The 20,502-nt window shown below is 37.1% G+C and overlaps 3 protein-coding genes across 3 annotated transcripts in view; 2 read left to right on the forward strand and 1 right to left on the reverse strand.

Annotated features, from left to right (window-relative positions):
- LOC149476545 (uncharacterized) overlaps positions 1–1,596 on the reverse strand; it is a 201,854-nt gene extending 200,258 nt beyond the window's left edge. Inside the window, exon 1 of the mRNA XM_089711799.1 lies at positions 1,530–1,596. The gene's annotated coding sequence lies outside the window, so the exon portion shown is untranslated. The remainder of the gene's footprint in view (positions 1–1,529) is intronic.
- Positions 1–20,502, forward strand: part of igl (IQ calmodulin-binding domain containing protein igloo) — a 547,908-nt gene that overhangs the window by 486,167 nt on the left and 41,239 nt on the right. The gene's annotated exons all lie outside the window — the stretch shown is intronic.
- LOC149476548 (uncharacterized) overlaps positions 1–20,502 on the forward strand; it is a 328,274-nt gene that overhangs the window by 45,216 nt on the left and 262,556 nt on the right. The gene's annotated exons all lie outside the window — the stretch shown is intronic.

The raw sequence follows: 20,502 nt of genomic DNA on the forward strand, positions 1-20,502 counted from the left end.
AAAAAAACATACCGGCCGAATTGATAACCTCCTCCTTTTTTTTTGAAGTCGGTTAAAAACATATTATGCATATAAGATCTACATTAAATTTTCTACTATATACTTATATTTGGAACGAGTATGTTTTTTTAATAGATAAATGTTTTCGCCTGACGTGACAAGAAACTAATTAGCATGCGTAGTCGTGTCACAAAGCTAGTCTTATCTATGAAATTATCCGATATACTATCTATTCGATCGCTTATCATGTCTAAGTAATTGTTTTAAAATCGATACTTAATAGCTTTTGTTTTTGTCGATTCAAGTTACAATGAATTAGTTTGAAATCAATACACGCTATTGGTGGTAATTAATTTTGTATGGGATCTAGATAATTGTTGTTATTGTATGTAAAATCCATACTAATATTATAAATGCGAAAGTAACTCTGTCTGTCTGTCTGTTACTCAATCACGCCTTAACTACTGAACCAATTTGCATGAAATTTGGTATAGAGATATTTTGATACCCGAGAAAGGACATAGGATAGGTTTTATCCCGGAAATCCTACGGGAACGGGTTTTTCTTTGAAAACGCGGGCGAAGCCGCGGGCGGAAAGCTAGTAAGAAATATAATGAAAATTGGTGTTCCTATAGGAAGAGCAATTAAAATGAAATATTTGTGGAATAAATATTCGTATTTGAGATTGTGTAAACTAGTGTAATATTGAAACAATATTACACAATAATAAATTCGTATGTTAAGTAATTTATGTACTAAATTATTGCATAAATAAAAAAGTCGATTATTATAAGTATCCGAAGAAAAACTAAAACATTATAATGTTTGAGATTTTCTTAAACAAATAATCTAGAACAAATCTATATAATATATAAAACTCAAAAGTGACTGATATAGTGATCTATCAACGCACAGCCCAAACCACTGGACGTATCGGGCTGAAATTTAGCATGCAGGTAGATGTTAGTACGTAGGCATCCGCTAAGAAAGGATTTCCCGAAATTCTTGCGGGAACGGGGAAAAACGGGGCACGTACAAAGTCGTGGGCGGAAGCTAGTAATTTATAAGTACTCAAACCGTAACTTCTAATTCTTAAAATAAACACCGTACTCTAAAAAATTCAAACTCCAATTCAAAAATACGCGGCCATCTAATCGATATACAGGGTGTCCCATAAAAATTCAGATCAATCGGAAACCGCTTACCATTCGTCACAGGGATGGAAATACTCAAAAACAAATTGAATGTATCGACTATCGATAGCCGTACATCACTGGGCTAATGCGTGCGTTTAAGCTAAACCCGATATATAGCCGTTATCGATAATTTGACTTTTTACGGTGTATACTGTACATAATAAATATGGATAGTGTTGTACCAGTTTTATGGGTTACCTAGATAGAATTCTAATTTACCTCGTTTATATATACATTTCTTTTTAAAGTGTAACTTTTATTACATCGTCTCAAACTTTTTGGTCTGTGTAGCGCATGTCGCGTGACGGTCGAACCGTACGATAACTATCGTACAAATACGATAATTTTGTGCCTAAGTTTCACTTTTACCGTGGTTTCATAAAACCACACAACATTTTTTAAACTGTAGATATGTTCTATTTACTAATGGTTTTTAAATTAATTTGAAATTAACACCTCAAATAAATCTCAAGCATAAGGAAGCTGCTAGTTATTATTATGTGGCACATGTACATTAAACATTAAAAACATAATTGAAACATAATATAAATATCACTGTAAGCAATACAAGTATTATAAAATTTAATAAATAATTTCAATCACCACATAAATTTTAATAAAGATATCTTCCGATAAGATAAACATACTAGTCAATCATTTAAATTGGGAAATCCGAACAATTACAAAACAACGGCATTTTATCAGCAGTACAAATTATTTCTATGTGGCATATAAATTTATCTTGTAACATTCTTTTTATTTCCTCTTTGTATCAATAAACAAACGTCATTGTTGCGTCCGCGACGCTGATTGGCTGTTCTAAGCAGGTGCCAGCTCGGTACAAATCTAATAAATCCATGTGTGATGTACAGGGTGCTACAAATTCGTTAAGTTTATTTTTTTTAAACGATTAATATTTTATATAATATGTATTATGTATATTTGGAGGGTTATGTCATAAGTAATGTGTAATATTAAGATATTTCATAAAAATGGCACTTATAATTCAAACTCAAACATTTATTTATTCAATTAGACTTCTTATAAAAGGCACTTTTGAATCGTCATGACATTTTTTAACATTTATCACCTATTTTCCACTCAGTAGTGTCAAGTGTGTAAATATACTTTAACAAACACCATGGCATAAATATTGTTCAATACTTTGTAAAATATTTCTATTGGTATGAAAATGTGATTACAATTATAGAGTAGATACCACTTATTTGTTCTTAGCTCAAATTCTTTGATATTTTACTGTAATACTGAAATCTAAAAATTATATTTGTTAGAATGTAATATATTACATTTTTCTCTTTCAAAAAAGAGCGTATGCCGAGCACACGTGTCAGAAGTGAAACTGCTTTGGCAAGATTCATAGACACCAAATCTTACTCTATGACGTGACGGTAGTTCCATGACCTTAAAATTTTACTCTCAACGCACCTAAAGAAGTTTACCCAATAAAAAAAATCCGAAACAAATGAGCATCCTGTATAACCTATCTTCAAAGAAAGCACATTGGAGCCGTAATCACGTCTGCTCTAATCCGTAGCGGCTCGGGATCCAACTTGTAATGTTGATTTATATACCTTTATCGCGATAATATTAACGTACTATATTTTGGTTTAGTACAAAATGACAGGCGTGTGTCGATCGTGTCAGTTTTTGAGGGGAAGTAAGCGCAAAGCTCTTAATTGTTTGTGCACTTTTAAAAAAGTTTAAGCAGTTTTTTATTACCATTATTTCTATAACATTTACGTACTATATTTTGGTTTAGTAAGAAATTACAGGCGTGTGTCGATCGTGTCAGTTTTTGAGGGAAAAGTAAGCGAAAAGCTCTTAATTTTTTGTGCACTTTTAAAAAAGTTTAAGCCATTTTTTATTACCATTATTTCTATATCATTAACGTATGTACTATATTTTGGTTTAGTAAGAAATGACAGGCGTGTGTCGATCGTGTCAGTTTTTGAGTGCAAAGCTCTTCATTTTTTTTAGTCTTTTGAGCTAAAAAATTTAAGCAGTTTTGAAGTGAACCTTCTTTAGGCATGTTGAGAGTTAAATTATTTCAAGGTCTCATTATGGTAATACCGTCACGTCATGGAGTAAGGCGACAATTTTGGTATCTTTGAATCTTATCAAAGAAGTTTCACTTCTGACACGTGTGCTCGGCACACATGCTATATTTTATTACCTTTATTGCGAAAACATTAAAGTAGTATCCCACCAAAAACATTTTCATGTAAAATGTTGCCAAGACGAGTCCATATGACTCGCACTATCAAAAAGTTATCAGATCTCATGTAGAGCCAAGCTTCTAACACTACACGCCCTAACTCTACAAGGCCTAACTTCACAAACTCTACACCTTAGTCAAAATATGTGGCTTGGCCGTTCGTTACTACAAGTATAACACAAAAGTAATGAACAGTGAATTAATTTTTCACCTTACGCCGATGTGAATGTAGCGAAATGGCCAAGCCACATATTTTGACTAAGGTGTAGAGTTTGTGAAGTTAGGCCTTGTAGAGTTAGGGCGTGTAGTGTTAGAAGCTTGGCTCTACATGAGATCTGATAACTTTTTGATAGTGCGAGTCATATTATGGACTCGTCTTGGGAACATTTTACATGAAAATGTTTTTGGTGGGATTCCTATGACTTCTATATGTATAAATATTTCTAATTTAGCTTTATGTGGAATTCCTTTTTTAGCTGGATTTTATTCAAAAGATTTAATTTTAGAAATAGTTAGAATGAGAAATATGAATATTTTAATTTTTTTTTAATATTATTTTTCTACTGGTTTAACTATATTTTATACAATTCGGTTATTAATATATTTAATAATTAATTAATGAATTTAATTTGATAAGAGTATATCAATTATATGATGAAGATTATATTATATTAAATAGAATAATAATATTATTATTAATAATAGTAATTTCTGGAAGATTATTAAGATGAATACTTTTTAATTACCCTTATATAATTTATTTACCTTTAAATTTAAAATTAATAGTAATTTATGTGGTTTTATTAGGAAGTTTTTTTGGTTATTTTATAAGATTAATAAATTTATTTTCTATGAATAAATTTATTATAACTTATAAATTAAGTAATTATTTAAGAATAATATGATTTTTGCCAAATTTATCTACTTATGGCTTAAATAATAAGTTTTTAAATTTAGGTCAAATTTTAATAAAAACTGTTGATTTAGGTTGAAGAGAATTATATAGAGGACAAGGAATATTTATAATTTTAAAAAATAATTCAATTATTATAAATATTTGTCAAATAAATAATTACAAAATTTATTTATATAGATTCATTTTATGAATATTGTTTGTAACTATATGTTTATTAATAATTGTTTATTTAAATAGCTTAAAAAGAGTTTAATATTGAAGATATTAAGGTGATTATATAATCTTTAAATATTTACAAAAATATAAAATTTTATTTTTACATTGAAAATGTAAAGTTTTAAATAAACTATATAAATATATAAGAAATACTAATGATTTTAATCACTATAAATTAAGTTAGCAGCTTAATATTGTATATTTCTTAATTGGAATGTGAATTCATTAATATCATTAACAGTGAAATACCTCTATTTTGGTTTCAAATAATTTATTTAAATAAGGAGTTTTTACTCAAATTTTTAAGTCGAAATTAAATGCAATATTTGCTTCTTATTTAAGAAAAATTATTTATATAATATTTTTTGAATGCAAATCAAAAGTTTTTTTTAAACTATAATCCTAATAAGTTCAATTTAATATTTTTTGATATCATTCATTATATAATCCGATTAATAATATAATAATAAAAAATAATGATGAATAAAATCAAGAATTTATATTAGTTATTATAAAAGTTGGGATAATAGGGAAAATTAATGCAATTTCTACATCAAAAATTAAAAAAATAATTGTAATTAGAAAAAAATGTAAAGAAAAAGGAATTCGAGGTAATGATTTACATTCACATTCACATTAACATTCACAATCACATTCACATTCACATTCACATTCACATTCACATTCACATTCACATTCACATTCACATTCACATTCACATTCACATTCACATTCACATTCACATTCACATTCACATTCACATTCACATTCACATTCACATTCACATTCACATTCACATTCACATTCACATTCACATTCACATTCACATTCACATTCACATTCACATTCACATTCACATTCACATTCACATTCACATTCACATTCACATTCACATTCACATTCACATTCACATTCACATTCACATTCACATTCACATTCACATTCACATTCACATTCACATTCACATTCACATTCACCGTTGTTCGCTGTTCGCTGTTCGCTGTTCGCTGTTCGCTGTTCGCTGTTCGCTGCTCGCTGTTCGCTGTTCGCTGTCACTATCGCTGTTCGCTGTCACTATCGCTGTTCGCTGTTCGCTGTTCGCTGTTCGCTGTTCGCTGTTCGCTGTTCGCTGTCGCTGTTTGCTGTTCGCTGTTTGCTGTTCGCTGTTCGCTGTTCGCTGTTCGCTGTTCGCTGTTCGCTGTTCGCTGTTCGCTGTTCGCTGTTCGCTGTCACTGTCGCTGTTCGCTGTTCGCTGTTCGCTGTTCGCTGTTCGCTGTTCGCTGTTCGCACTCATATTCACATTCACATTCACATTCACATTCACATTCACATTCACATTCACATTCACATTCACATTCCAACACAAACAGCCATCCACACGTTTGGTTCGTGTTCGTGTTCGTGTTCGTGTTCGTGTTCATATTTGTGTTTGTGTTTGTGTTTGTGTTTGTGTTTGTGTTTGTGTTTGTGTTTGTGTTTGTGTTTGTGTTTGTGTTTGTGTTTGTGTTTGTGTTTGTGTTTGTGTTTGTTTTGTGTTTGAATTTGAATTTGAATTTGAAAGATTGTGTTTGTGTTTGTGATTGTTTTTGTGTTTGTCCAGATCCAGATCCAGATCCAGATCCAGATCCAGATCCAGATCCAGATCCAGATCATGATCCAGATCCAGATCCAGATCCAGAATAGGGTTGTAACGGAGGCCTACTTAGCGGAGGCGGAGGCGGATGCGGAGGTGAAGAGGTTCGCCTCCGCGGATGCGGAGGTTAACGGAGGCGGAGGCGGAGGTGTAATTTGTTCGGAAAATTTATAATTATCGTCTACTTCTACAAAGTACTGCCAAATTTCACTAGTTTTCGGCTTCATCACGTTATGTAAATAACATCTATACTAATCTATACTAATATTATAAAGCTGAAGAGTTTGTTTGTTTGTTTGAACGCGCTAATCTCGGGAACTACTGGTCCGATTTGAAAAATTATTTCGGTGTTAGATAGCCCATTTATCGAGGAAGGTTATAGGCTATATAACATCATGCTACGGCCAACAGGGGTGGAGCCACGGGGGTGAAACCGCGCGGAGCAGCTAGTAACTAATAATTACGCACAAAATTACTTAAAAGTTAAAACAATCACGGCTCAATCGCGGTACCGAACGCTTTGACAAGTTGATTCCTGTTATTCATTCACTCACACTCCCACCACCCGCTTGGCCGTGTTCCCGTGGCTTAAGCAAACTCGACAGTCGACCATTTCACTTGAAAACACGCAGCTGAGCGGCCGCGTCGCCTAGCGTCGCTCCTTGCGCGTTGTTTGTGATCGTAAATGAACTTCCGATATGGCTCCGCATAAATTTTGCGGAGGCGGATGCGGAGGCGGAGGTTAAATTCTTTGCGGAAGTTCCGCAGTAACGGAGGCGGAGGCGGAGTTCCGTTACAACCCTAATCCAGAACCACATCCAGATCCACATCCGCATCCGCATCCGCATCCGCATCCGCATCGCTGTTCGCTGTTCGCTGTTCGCTGTTCGCTGTCCGCTGTTCGCTGTTCGCTGTTCGCTGTTCGCTGTTCGCTGTTCGCTGTCGCTGTCGCTGTTCGCTGTTCGCTGTTCGCTGTTCGCTGTTCGCTGTCGCTATCGCTGTTCGCTGTTCGCTGTTCACTGTTCGCTGTTCGCTGTTCGCTGTCGCTGTCGCTGTTCGCTGTTCGCTGTTCGCTGTTCGCTGTTCGCTGTTCGCTGTTCGCTGTCGCTATCGCTGTTCGCTGTTCGCTGTTCGCTGTTCGCTGTTCGCTGTTCGCTGTTCGCTGTTCGCTGTTCGCTCTTCGCTGTTCGCTGTTCGCTGTTCGCTGTTCGCTGTTCGCTGTTCGCTGTTCGCTGTTCGCTGTTCGCTGTTCGCTGTTCGCTGTTCGCTGTTCGCTGTTCGCTGTTCGCTGTTCGCTGTTCGCTGTTCGCTGTTCGCTGTTCGCTGTTCGCTGTTCGCTGTTCGCTGTTCGCTGTTCGCTGTTCGCTGTTCGCTGTTCGCTGTTCGCTGTTCGCTGTTCGCTGTTCGCTGTTCGCTGTTCGCTGTTCGCTGTTCGCTGTCGCTGTCGCTGTTCGCTGTTCGCTGTTCGCTGTTCGCTGTTCGCTGTTCGCTGTTCGCTGTTCGCTGTTCGCTGTTCGCTGTTCGCTGTTCGCTGTTCGCTGTTCGCTGTTCGCTGTTCGCTGTTCGCTGTTCGCTGTTCGCTGTTCGCTGTTCGCTGTTCGCTGTTCGCTGTTCGCTGTTCGCTGTTCGCTGTTCGCTGTTCGCTGTTCGCTGTTCGCTGTTCGCTGTTCGCTGTTCGCTGTTCGCTGTTCGCTGTTCGCTGTTCGCTGTTCGCTGTTCGCTGTTCGCTATTCGCTGTTCGCTGTTCGCTGTTCGCTGTTCGCTGTTCGCTGTTCGCTGTTCGCACTCATATTCACATTCACATTCACATTCACATTCACATTCCAACACAAACAGCCATCCACACGTTTGGTTCGTGTTCGTGTTCATGTTTGTGTTTGTGTTTGTGTTTGTGTTTGTGTTTGTGTTTGTGTTTGTGTTTGTGTTTGTGTTTGTGTTTGTGTTTGTGTTTGTGTTTGTTTTGTGTTTGAATTTTAATTTGAATTTGAAAGATTGTGTTTGTGTTTGTGATTGTGTTTGTGTTTGTCCAGATCCAGATCCAGATCCAGATCCAGATCCAGAATCACATCCAGATCCACATCCGCATCCGCATCCGCATCCGCATCCGCATCGCTGTTCGCTGTTCGCTGGTCGCTGTTCGCTGTCGCTGTCGCTGTTCGCTGTTCGCTGTTCGCTGTTCGCTGTTCGCTGTTCGCTGTTCGCTGTTCGCTGTTCGCTGTTCGCTGTTCGCTGTTCGCTGTTCGCTGTTCGCTGTTCGCTGTTCGCTGTTCGCTGTTCGCTGTTCGCTGTTCGCTGTTCGCTGTTCGCTGTTCGCTGTTCGCTGTTCGCTGTTCGCTGTTCGCTGTTCGCTGTTCGCTGTTCGCTGTTCGCTGTTCGCTGTCGCTGTCGCTGTTCGCTGTTCGCTGTTCGCTGTTCGCTGTTCGCTGTTCGCTGTTCGCTGTTCGCTGTTCGCTGTTCGCTGTTCGCTGTTCGCTGTTCGCTGTTCGCTGTTCGCTGTTCGCTGTTCGCTGTTCGCTGTTCGCTGTTCGCTGTTCGCTGTTCGCTGTTCGCTGTTCGCTGTTCGCTGTTCGCTGTTCGCTGTTCGCTGTTCGCTGTTCGCTGTTCGCTGTTCGCTGTTCGCTGTTCGCTGTTCGCTGTTCGCTGTTCGCTGTTCGCTGTTCGCTGTTCGCTGTTCGCTGTTCGCTGTTCGCTGTTCGCACTCATATTCACATTCACATTCACATTCACATTCACATTTGATTGTGTTTGTGATTGTGTTTGTGTTTGTCCAGATCCAGATCCAGATCCAGATCCAGATCCAGAATCACATCCAGATCCACATCCGCATCCGCATCCGCATCCGCATCCGCATCCGCATCGCTGTTCGCTGTTCGCTGTTCGCTGGTCGCTGTTCGCTGTCGCTGTCGCTGTTCGCTGTTCGCTGTTCGCTGTTCGCTGTTCGCTGTTCGCACTCATATTCACATTCACATTCACATTCACATTCCAACACAAACAGCCATCCACACGTTTGGTTCGTGTTCGTGTTCATGTTTGTGTTTGTGTTTGTGTTTGTGTTTGTGTTTGTGTTTGTTTTGGGTTTGAATTTGAATTTGAATTTGAAAGATTGTGTTTGTGTTTGTGATTGTGTTTGTGTTTGTCCAGATCCAGATCCAGATCCAGATCCAGATCCAGATCCAGAACCACATCCAGATCCACATCCGCATCCGCATCCGTTGTTCGCTGTTCGCTGTTCGCTGTTCGCTGTTCGCTGTTCGCTGTTCGCTGTTCGCTGTTCGCTGTTCGCTGTTCGCTGTTCGCTGTTCGCTGTTCGCTGTTCGCTGTTCGCTGTTCGCTGTTCGCTGTTCGCTGTTCGCTGTTCGCTGTTCGCTGTTCGCTGTTCGCTGTTCGCTCTTCGCTGTTCGCTGTTCGCTCTTCGCTGTTCGCTGTTCGCTCTTCGCTGTTCGCTGTTCGCTGTTCGCTGTTCGCTGTTCGCTGTTCGCTGTTCGCTGTTCGCTGTTCGCTGTCGCTATCGCTGTTCGCTGTTCGCTGTTCGCTGTTCGCTGTTCGCTGTTCGCTGTTCGCTGTTCGCTCTTCGCTGTTCGCTGTTCGCTGTTCGCTGTTCGCTGTTCGCTGTTCGCTGTTCGCTGTTCGCTGTTCGCTGTCGCTATCGCTGTTCGCTGTTCGCTGTTCGCTGTTCGCTGTTCGCTGTTCGCTGTTCGCTGTTCGCTGTTCGCTGTTCGCTGTTCGCTGTTCGCTGTTCGCTCTTCGCTGTTCGCTGTTCGCTGTTCGCTGTTCGCTGTTCGCTGTTCGCTGTTCGCTGTTCGCTGTTCGCTGTCGCTATCGCTGTTCGCTGTTCGCTGTTCGCTGTTCGCTGTTCGCTGTTCGCTGTTCGCTGTTCGCTGTTCGCTGTTCGCTGTTCGCTGTTCGCTGTTCGCTGTTCGCTATTCGCTGTTCGCTGTTCGCTGTTCGCTGTTCGCTGTTCGCTGTTCGCTGTTCGCTGTTCGCACTCATATTCACATTCACATTCACATTCACATTCACATTCCAACACAAACAGCCATCCACACGTTTGGTTCGTGTTCGTGTTCATGTTTGTGTTTGTGTTTGTGTTTGTGTTTGTGTTTGTGTTTGTTTTATTTTTATTTTATTTTATTTTATTTTATTTGCAACACAAACACATATAACAATAATATAGGTACAATAGTTATTTCACTTTAAACCTTAATGACTAATTGTTATTGCAATAACATGTGTTGACTACTAGACTATAAAATATTACAATCGCTTACACATAAATATAAGGAGTTATCAATATACTAACTTATAGATAACAGATAATTTAAAAAAGGGAAATGGTATAAAAACTACAAGAGACAAATTTCTAATCTATTGAAGGACTTGCGACAGCAAAGTAAGGTTTTCAAATAGGCATTTCCGAAATCTAATAGGTTTACTCCCGATAATGTCAAGATCTGGTATTATCTCACACAACTTATTGTAATTTGTACAGATTCTGTTTAGAGTGCTATAATATGCTCTTTGGGTGCGGTGGACTGGTAATGTGAAAGTTCGATTATTTCGATTACTTCTAAGTGGTATATGAAAGGAAATTTGGGACAGAGCTGCAGTGGACAGTTGGCCACATATAATTTTATTTAGAAATATTAATTCCAATATTTTTCGGCGATCTGACAGTTTTACTTGTTTAAAATAAGATAATCTTTCCTCATCAGTATGAAGCGTTTTGTTTAGATGAAATCGATATGAAAGTATTCTCATAAATTTGATTTGAATTTTTTCTATATTTTTTATATGAATCAAATAAAAGGGGGACCAAATCATACTTGCATATTCCAATTTGCTACGAATGAGAGAGTTAAAAAGACAAATATAAGATTTAGGATTCCGGAAACCCTTACATGAACGTAAAATAAACCCTAGTAATCTGTTACATGATTTATAAATATGTGTATAATGGTCCAAAAATGAGAGTTTGCTATCAAGGATAATTCCTAAATCACGCACGTTTGACTTCCATATCAGATTTTTAGCATTTATAGAGTAATTATATTTTATTTTTAACGTCGTACTACCAAATTCCATAACATAGCATTTATCTACATTAAGAAACATAGCATTTGTGTCACACCAATCTTTTAATTTATTCAAATCATTTTGCAGTTCAATGCAGTCATTTATAGTAAAAATTTTTCTAAATATTTTTAAATCATCAGCATAAAGTAAACAATTTGATGATAAATTATTGCACAAATCATTTATAAAAATCACAAATAATAAAGGGCCCAGATTTGAGCCCTGAGGAACACCCGATAGTACAGATATAGAACGAGAATAACTTCCAAGTATTCTTACTATCTGAGATCTATTTAATATATATGAAGAGAGCCAGCGCAGCAAATTACCGCGGATTCCCTCGCAGAATAGTTTACCAAGTAGTCGCCTATGATTAACCTTATCGAAGGCTTTCCTGAAGTCTGTATATATAGAATGGACTTGTACTTGACTATTTAACGCCCCATGAATAAAATTTGTATATTCTAAAAGATTCGTCGTTGTAGATTTTTGTTTCACAAAGCCGTGTTGTTTCGTGCTAATAGCCGGTTTCATAAAAAAGAATAAATGATCATACACTAAAGCCTCTAATATTTTTGAAAAACATGAAAGAATGCTAATTGGTCTATAATTTTCACAGCAAGTTACATCACCATTCTTATGCACAGGTACTACGTGAGCAGTTTTCCAGATAGTCGGAAATTTACCTTGATTTATTGAGAGGTTATAAATAATGTAAAGAGGTTCAACAAGACCTTGCATGCACTCCTTTATAAATAAAGGGGATATGCGGTCAGGACCTGGACCCTTATTAATATCAACATTTTTAAGATGTTGTTTTATGCTTAGTTTATCTATTTGAATATCGTGCAATGTAAAATTAAACCTATCGACACTATCAACTTCTAATATGTGATTATCTGATGAGTCTTTTTCCCAGACAGATGAAAAGAACTCTGCGAACATATTACTTATTTCAATATCTGTATGTGCTGAACGATTACCCAGAGTAAGCGTGGGAGGAACGGACGAAGCGCGTTTTTTGTTTTTAATGTAAGACCAAAAAAGTTTTGTAGATTGGGGTAAAGATTCTTCTATTGATTTCTTATAGTTACGTTCACACGTTCTGATAAGGCGTTTTGCTCGCTTGCGTAAAAGAGAAAAAGTATCATAGTCCCGTGGATTACCGAATATTCTAAATTTCGTGTGATATTTTTCTTTTTCTCTCAGACATTTCTTAAGGGCGTTACTGAACCAAACAGGAGTTTGTGTTTGTGTTTGTGTTTGTGTTTGTGTTTGTGTTTGTGTTTGTGTTTGTTTTGTGTTTGAATTTTAATTTGAATTTGAAAGATTGTGTTTGTGTTTGTCCAGATCCAGATCCAGATCCAGATCCAGATCCAGAATCACATCCAGATCCACATCCGCATCCGCATCCGCATCCGCATCCGCATCGCTGTTCGCTGTTCGCTGTTCGCTGTTCGCTGTTCGCTGTTCGCTGGTCGCTGTTCGCTGTCGCTGTCGCTGTTCGCTGTTCGCTGTTCGCTGTTCGCTGTTCGCTGTTCGCTGTTCGCTGGTCGCTGTTCGCTGTCGCTGTCGCTGTTCGCTGTTCGCTGTTCGCTGTTCGCTGTTCGCTGTTCGCTGTTCGCTGTTCGCTGTTCGCTGTTCGCTGTTCGCTGTTCGCTGTTCGCTGTTCGCTGTTCGCTGTTCGCTGTTCGCTGTTCGCTGTTCGCTGTTCGCTGTTCGCTGTCGCTGTCGCTGTTCGCTGTTCGCTGTTCGCTGTTCGCTGTTCGCTGTTCGCTGTTCGCTGTTCGCTGTTCGCTGTTCGCTGTTCGCTGTTCGCTGTTCGCTGTTCGCTGTTCGCTGTTCGCTGTTCGCTGTTCGCTGTTCGCTGTTCGCTGTTCGCTGTTCGCTGTTCGCTGTTCGCTGTTCGCTGTTCGCACTCATATTCACATTCACATTCACATTTGATTGTGTTTGTGATTGTGTTTGTGTTTGTCCAGATCCAGATCCAGATCCAGATCCAGATCCAGAATCACATCCAGATCCACATCCGCATCCGCATCCGCATCCGCATCCGCATCCGCATCGCTGTTCGCTGTTCGCTGTTCGCTGTTCGCTGTTCGCTGGTCGCTGTTCGCTGTCGCTGTCGCTGTTCGCTGTTCGCTGTTCGCTGTTCGCTGTTCGCTGTTCGCTGTTCGCTGTTCGCTGTTCGCTGTTCGCTGTTCGCTGTTCGCTGTTCGCTGTTCGCTGTTCGCTGTTCGCTGTTCGCTGTTCGCTGTTCGCTGTTCGCTGTTCGCTGTTCGCACTCATATTCACATTCACATTCACATTCACATTCCAACACAAACAGCCATCCACACGTTTGGTTCGTGTTCGTGTTCATGTTTGTGTTTGTGTTTGTGTTTGTGTTTGTGTTTGTGTTTGTGTTTGTGTTTGTTTTGTGTTTGAATTTGAATTTGAATTTGAAAGATTGTGTTTGTGTTTGTGATTGTGTTTGTGTTTGTCCAGATCCAGATCCAGATCCAGATCCAGATCCAGAACCACATCCAGATCCACATCCGCATCCGCATCCGTTGTTCGCTGTTCGCTGTTCGCTGTTCGCTGTTCGCTGTTCGCTGTTCGCTGTTCGCTGTTCGCTGTTCGCTGTTCGCTCTTCGCTGTTAGCTGTTCGCTGTTCGCTGTTCGCTGTTCGCTGTTCGCTGTTCGCTGTTCGCTGTTCGCTGTTCGCTGTTCGCTGTTCGCTGTTCGCTGTTCGCTGTTCGCTGTTCGCTGTTCGCTGTTCGCTGTTCGCTGTTCGCTGTTCGCTGTTCGCTGTTCGCTGTTCGCTGTTCGCTGTTCGCTGTTCGCTGTTCGCTGTTCGCTGTTCGCTGTTCGCTGTTCGCTGTTCGCTGTTCGCTGTTCGCTGTTCGCTGTTCGCTGTTCGCTGTTCGCTGTTCGCTGTTCGCTGTTCGCTGTTCGCTGTTCGCTGTTCGCTGTTCGCTGTTCGCTGTTCGCACTCATATTCACATTCACATTCACATTCACATTCACATTCCAACACAAACAGCCATCCACACGTTTGGTTCGTGTTCGTGTTCATGTTTGTGTTTGTGTTTGTGTTTGTGTTTGTGTTTGTGTTTGTGTTTGTGTTTGTGTTTGTGTTTGTGTTTGTGTTTGTTTTGTGTTTGAATTTGAATTTGAATTTGAAAGATTGTGTTTGTGTTTGTGATTGTGTTTGTGTTTGTCCAGATCCAGATCCAGATCCAGATCCAGATCCAGAACCACATCCACATCCACATCCACATCCACATCCACATCCACATCCACATCCACATCCACATCCACATCCACATCCACATCCACAATTACATCCACATCCACATCCACATCCACATCCACATCGACGCGCTCGCTGTCAAGGACAATTTTTTTTTTATTTTTAGCTACTGAGTGGACGTAAGAGGCAGGAGACGTTCGCAACACTTCTATTCATTCATATTTATATGATCTGATCTGAAGTATATGTCTCAATATATGTCGATTAAATTTTTAATTTTTTTTTTTAACAAGGAGTACCTATACATATATATATATATATATAAATAGTATATATATATAAATGTATATAAATAGGGGAACCAAGTTTTAGATTATTAGATTAGACCTCTAGCGTAATCAAAATTTAATTTAAAATTACAGGTCTCATACAAACTCCCATCCCCTAGTTTAATAATTTTTTTGTTGTTTGTGTGCTTATACTAGCTTACATACAAAATTTCAGCTTTCTAGGACATTAGGAAATACCTTAAGAATTTTGATGATCATCAGTGAGTCAGTGACGAAATTAGCGTTTTTTAGATATAAATAAAATCTGAAGTATAAAAGCTAATGTAATTAAAACTTAATATGTTCAATAAGTCCGCTATTGACAATATATCCCGAAAATTTTGTTGATCTAGCATAATCCAAACCCAAGTTATGAGGGTTCAAAAAAACGTCGAAGCGCTTCGAGAAAAGGTAGGTAGTGCCCGTGCGCTTCGCTTTCGCTTGGCTCGTCTTGGCGGGGGCACTACCGTGCCCCCAGATATTTTGGATTAGTAAGAAATGACAGGCGTGTGTCGATCGTGTCAGTTTTTAGAGGAAAGTGAGCGCAATGCTCTTAATTGTCTTGCACATTTTTTTCACTATAAGTATTAGATTTTTATAGTAAATATTATTGGAAAAATAATTAAGGACATTTTAAGATTATTGTAATTTCAGATTAGGATGATAAATTCTTAGCTATCTAATATTTGTGAATGTACTGTAAGATTCGGTGTAGCTATTTAAGACATTAGTAACAGTGAACAGACAGATTGATAAAATAAGTACCTACATAAAACCTTGTTTTGCTTTAGATTCCATATATAATACACCCATAGAAATCTAAATAACAAGGCAATGTTATTTAGATTTCTATGAATACACCGTATATATACCTATCCGTATTAAATAACAAGCTTTTTGACATTATATACCGAATTTTATTTATTTAAACCTACGCATAGAAAATATAACTCAAGAAAATGAAACAGAAATCCTCGTTTATACATATACTTGGAAATATTTTTAAAAGGCTTATCACTCGCAAATTACTTTCACAAACGCTATGATTTTCAAAGCTCCAATTCAAATATAATCAAGAATGTAATATAAAGTCTAGACTAATCTCAAGAAAAACCAAATGTTTCACACACATTTCGAATTAAATCCTTATTTGTACTAAATAAAATAATAATAAATAAATATTTCAGGACAATTTTCACACACGGCACAATCTGATCCCATACTAAGCTTTCGCTTGTGTTATGGAAACCAGATGGCTGATAAACATACATATATAATTTTTTAATAAATACAATATAAATCTCGTGTCACAATGTTTGTCCTCAATGGACTCCTAAACCACTTAACCGATTATAATAAAATTCGCACACCATGTGCAGTTCGATCCAACTTGAGAGATAGGATAGTTTAAACATGTAGGTACCACGGGCGAAGCCGGGGCGGACCGCTATTAACACCCAGACACAGAGCAAACATCTATGTTCATCACACAAATATTTGCCCCATGTGGGAATCGAACCCACGACCTCTGGCTAGTGGCTTGGTCAGGCAGGCCCACTACCAACCAAGCCAACCGGCCGGTCAATTAAGTTCACGTTTTATGTTTATTATAATATCCTACGGGCGCGAAAACATATTTTTTATCTGTAGATAAGTTTTTTCTTTAGCTTATTTTATAAGTGTATGGACATCATTTCATATGTTTGTGTATGTTATAGTACGTATTATCTATACCAATAATAAAATTGGAGTGTCTGTTTGTAATATTGAAATAACCGATTTTTTCCTAAATGTATCTACCTCTATGGATGTACACTGTACTGCAGTGAACATAATTATACCAAAACAGTAATTTTTAAAATTTTTATCTGTCTGTATAAAATATTTTAGGTATAGATAGCCTAATTCAGTAATTATGGTTTTGAAATGATTTATGTAGTTTTTCGAATCGTTTTTCTTTGTACTTACTTGTAAATGTACATAAAGTTGCTTTTGTAATAATTTACGTACATTAGAATACGTAAATGCTGCTTTAGATTTAAGTCGAATTTCAACTATAAGAAGATCGTTTCATTATTAAATCTTATTAATGGATGAACCAGTTATGTTCCCATATCTATCTATATATATAAAAATGAAACACGTTTCGCGATGTCACGGCATCAGTCATCACGTATGAACGGGTGGACCGATTTCGATAATTATTTTTTTATTATATTCCTTGAAGTACAAAGATGGTTCTTATGTAGAGAAAATGTAAATATGTACCACGGGCGAAGCCGGGGCGGACCGCTAGTAGGTACCTATATAATAATCACAAGACTTGACGTCTGTCTGATATAAAACAAACACAGGGAGTTAATTGAATCATTATCTTTTAAAAGCTTTCAATGCGCTTCAGAAGTAAATTAATTTGCATATATTATTATTTTAGATGTCTATTTTAAATCGTAATGTATTGTAAATTGGGTAATGCGATAATATTTAAAAGCAGTTAAATAATAAATTTGTAAGAATACATAAAAGAGAAATATGCAAAAATGGGAAGCCATTTAATCCTGTTAAAAGGTTTTATCGTATTAAAAATTAGTAAGGAGTGACCCAGATGTGTTAAAAACTACCTTTTAGTCCAAATAAACAAATGAACATAGAAAATATGTGTTAAAAGTTAATCCATCAGTTTTAGTAGTAATGTACATTTTCAGTTAATAAACCATTATGGCATATCCTATCCTACTATCATATTAATATTATAAATGCGAAAGTTTGTAAGGATGTGTGTGTGTGTGTTTGTTACTCTTTCACGCAAATACTACTGAACCGATTACAATGAAATTAAGCACACATATAGAGAGTAACTTGGATTAACACATAGGATAGGTTTTATCCCGGAAATCCCACAGGAACGGGAACTATGCGGTTTTTCTTTGAAAACGCGGCTGAAGCCGCGGGCGGAAATCTAGTCCAATATTTAAAGCAATTTCTTACTTAAGATAAAATATACCACATAGATGAATATGGTTGATTTTTGTTGAGAGACCACGCTTTGAAGTTTGTTATTATCCACTTGTATGTGAACATTTAGTTCCATTTAAAGGTGCTTTTCCACTAATAATGTGCGAGGATGTGTAGTGAGAAATGTGTTTGTAAGTAACCAATAGTATCGCTTCAATCGCTAAATGCTTCAAACTACAAACTAAATGAAGCGATATGATTGGTTCTTTACAAACACACTCCTCGCTACACATCCTCGCACATTATTGGTGTAAAAGCACCCTTAATCAATTTTATCCAAAACATATTATATTAACCCTTTTGTAATTAAACATGTTATGTTAATAATAAGAAAATGTAACAAATAAATAAATAAATATTTCAGGACAATTTTCACACACGGTACGATCTGACCCCAATAGTAAGCTTTCGCTTGTGTAATGGAAACCAGATGGCTGATATACATACATATAATATAATTTTAAATACATACTTATATAGATAATTAACACCCAGAAACAGAGCAAACATCCATGTTTTTCACAGAAATATTTGCCCCGGGTGGGAATCGAACCCACGACCTTTGTTACATTTGGCTTGGAAGGCAGGGTCCAACCAACCAAGACAACCAGTCAGTCATAATGAACAAAAACCACAACCAGAAAGCTAGGCTCTACACATAAATATCAACGCTTTTGGTCAGAGAACAAAAGTTCCTAATATAATTTATTGAAACTGCGTAAACTTTTCGTATTTTGTCGGATAAAGTGGTTCAGATGACATGGATTTATAAGCTATTATTGTAGAAGGCTTTTCGATACAAAAGTTGCTAAGGGACAGGTGTCTTAAAGCGAATAATAACAGTTGTTATGAAAAATATTTTATTATTATATTTTGTATGAATAGAAGTAATCGCCTTATTGTTAGTGTGATACTTGTATTTATTTGTTAGTTTTTTATATACCTATACTTCAGTTATTCTATACATATAATATTTTATATACTTACAGATAAGCTATGGGCTACGGATCATCCTGTATAAGGAATATATTATTTTTCCGCTTTTGCAATATAATCATTGCTGTTCCGCTCCTATTCTCGATAAATGGACCGTCTAACACACAAAATTTTCCAATTTTAAGTACGTAGTACCTGTAGTCCAAAGATTAATGTGTTCAATAAAACGAACATACTCTTCAGCTTTAAAAAATAACTATGACAAAAATAATTATAAAGGAATACAATATTTCATAATTATCTAACATCAAGTGCGATGACTCCCAGACAGACACCATTCATAAAGAATATCATATTAAAAAACCAAATTAGCAAGCTCACCTTAAATCTTAATCACACAACCATCTGGTCCGAAACGCAATAAGCAGTTTCCCGCGCAATCATCAAAACATAACCTCAAAAATGAAATCTCATGAAACGCAGGCGGAGTCCATTCTCGCTTTTACGAAAAGACTCATTGCGTTAAAAGTCCTCCGGGTGTTATAACAAAAAGCCGTCACTCGAAAAAATTAAAAAAGAAAAAAGAAACGTTATTCAGTCCCCTTCCCGCCTAATTACGTCCGTTGTCCGTACACAGACGTTTGAAGCAATTATTCCACAGACTATAAATGGACAAGGTTGAATACAGGACTCGGGGATTTTGGTCTTTCTGGGATTTGGTGAAATTGTTATAAATGTATAGGATGACAGCATTCGTTTTTTTAGTGCTCGTATAGGCCTTTAAATACCAATCTATTGATAGATAAAGTAATAATAATTTAAGTAATGTAGTAGATAGTATTAAGATAAAAAAATAGGAAATAGTTTTGCCTAAGTATATTAATTTTTAAATATAAACTCTTTTTTATTTAAAATATTAAATTATTATTTAAATATGTACCTATGTTAAAGTATTAATTAATATACCTTGGATAGACATTATTAATAATATGGATAGATTTTACCATTATTTTATTATAGGTAATAATAATTGTTATTGAAATTCATATTATTTAGTAATTTATATATTTATGTACCTGCCAGTTAAAGTTGAAATTACCAATAGAACTATTTTACTCCTACACATAAATAGAAATCAATTCACTACAAACTGTCCATTATTTGTACACTATTAGAATGCCGGTCATCGAATACAACAGAATCTTGTATTAGTATGCAATGTGCTGTCTATTTACTCAAATACAGTTAGACTAGTAATAGATTTAACTAGATAACCGAGTCTAGGAAGCTGGGCTTAAGAGAATCTAGATCTTACGTAGAAATGTTCATTTTTTCAGCCATGACTAATAAGATTAGGACAGGATTAGAAGTTGGTTTCTTAAATATTTTGATACTGAAAAAGCAAGCATTGCTCCTGTTCGAAGAATTTCCGTGATAAAAGCTGTCTTAGGTTTCTCTCTCAGGTCTATCTTTGTAACAAATTTCATTCAGATCGATTTAGTGGATGTGAAAGTTACTCCGTCTGTCTGTATGTATCTTATATACCTACTTAATATCAATACGAGGAATAAAATTCGATAAGAATATATTATTTCTAGAACGAGGCATTAATTTAGAAAGTTTTTTTTAGACAAAAACATTAGATTACTAATTAAAAGCTAGATTTAAAAAAAATATTAAGAATAAAGTGGTTTTATATCAATGTTTTCTCATTATC

The sequence above is a fragment of the Colias philodice genome, chromosome 27 (assembly GCF_061535455.1).
Source record: "Colias philodice isolate Cphi_HAF_F1 chromosome 27, ilColPhil1 Martin Lab GWU primary, whole genome shotgun sequence".
Taxonomy (NCBI): domain Eukaryota; kingdom Metazoa; phylum Arthropoda; class Insecta; order Lepidoptera; family Pieridae; genus Colias; species Colias philodice.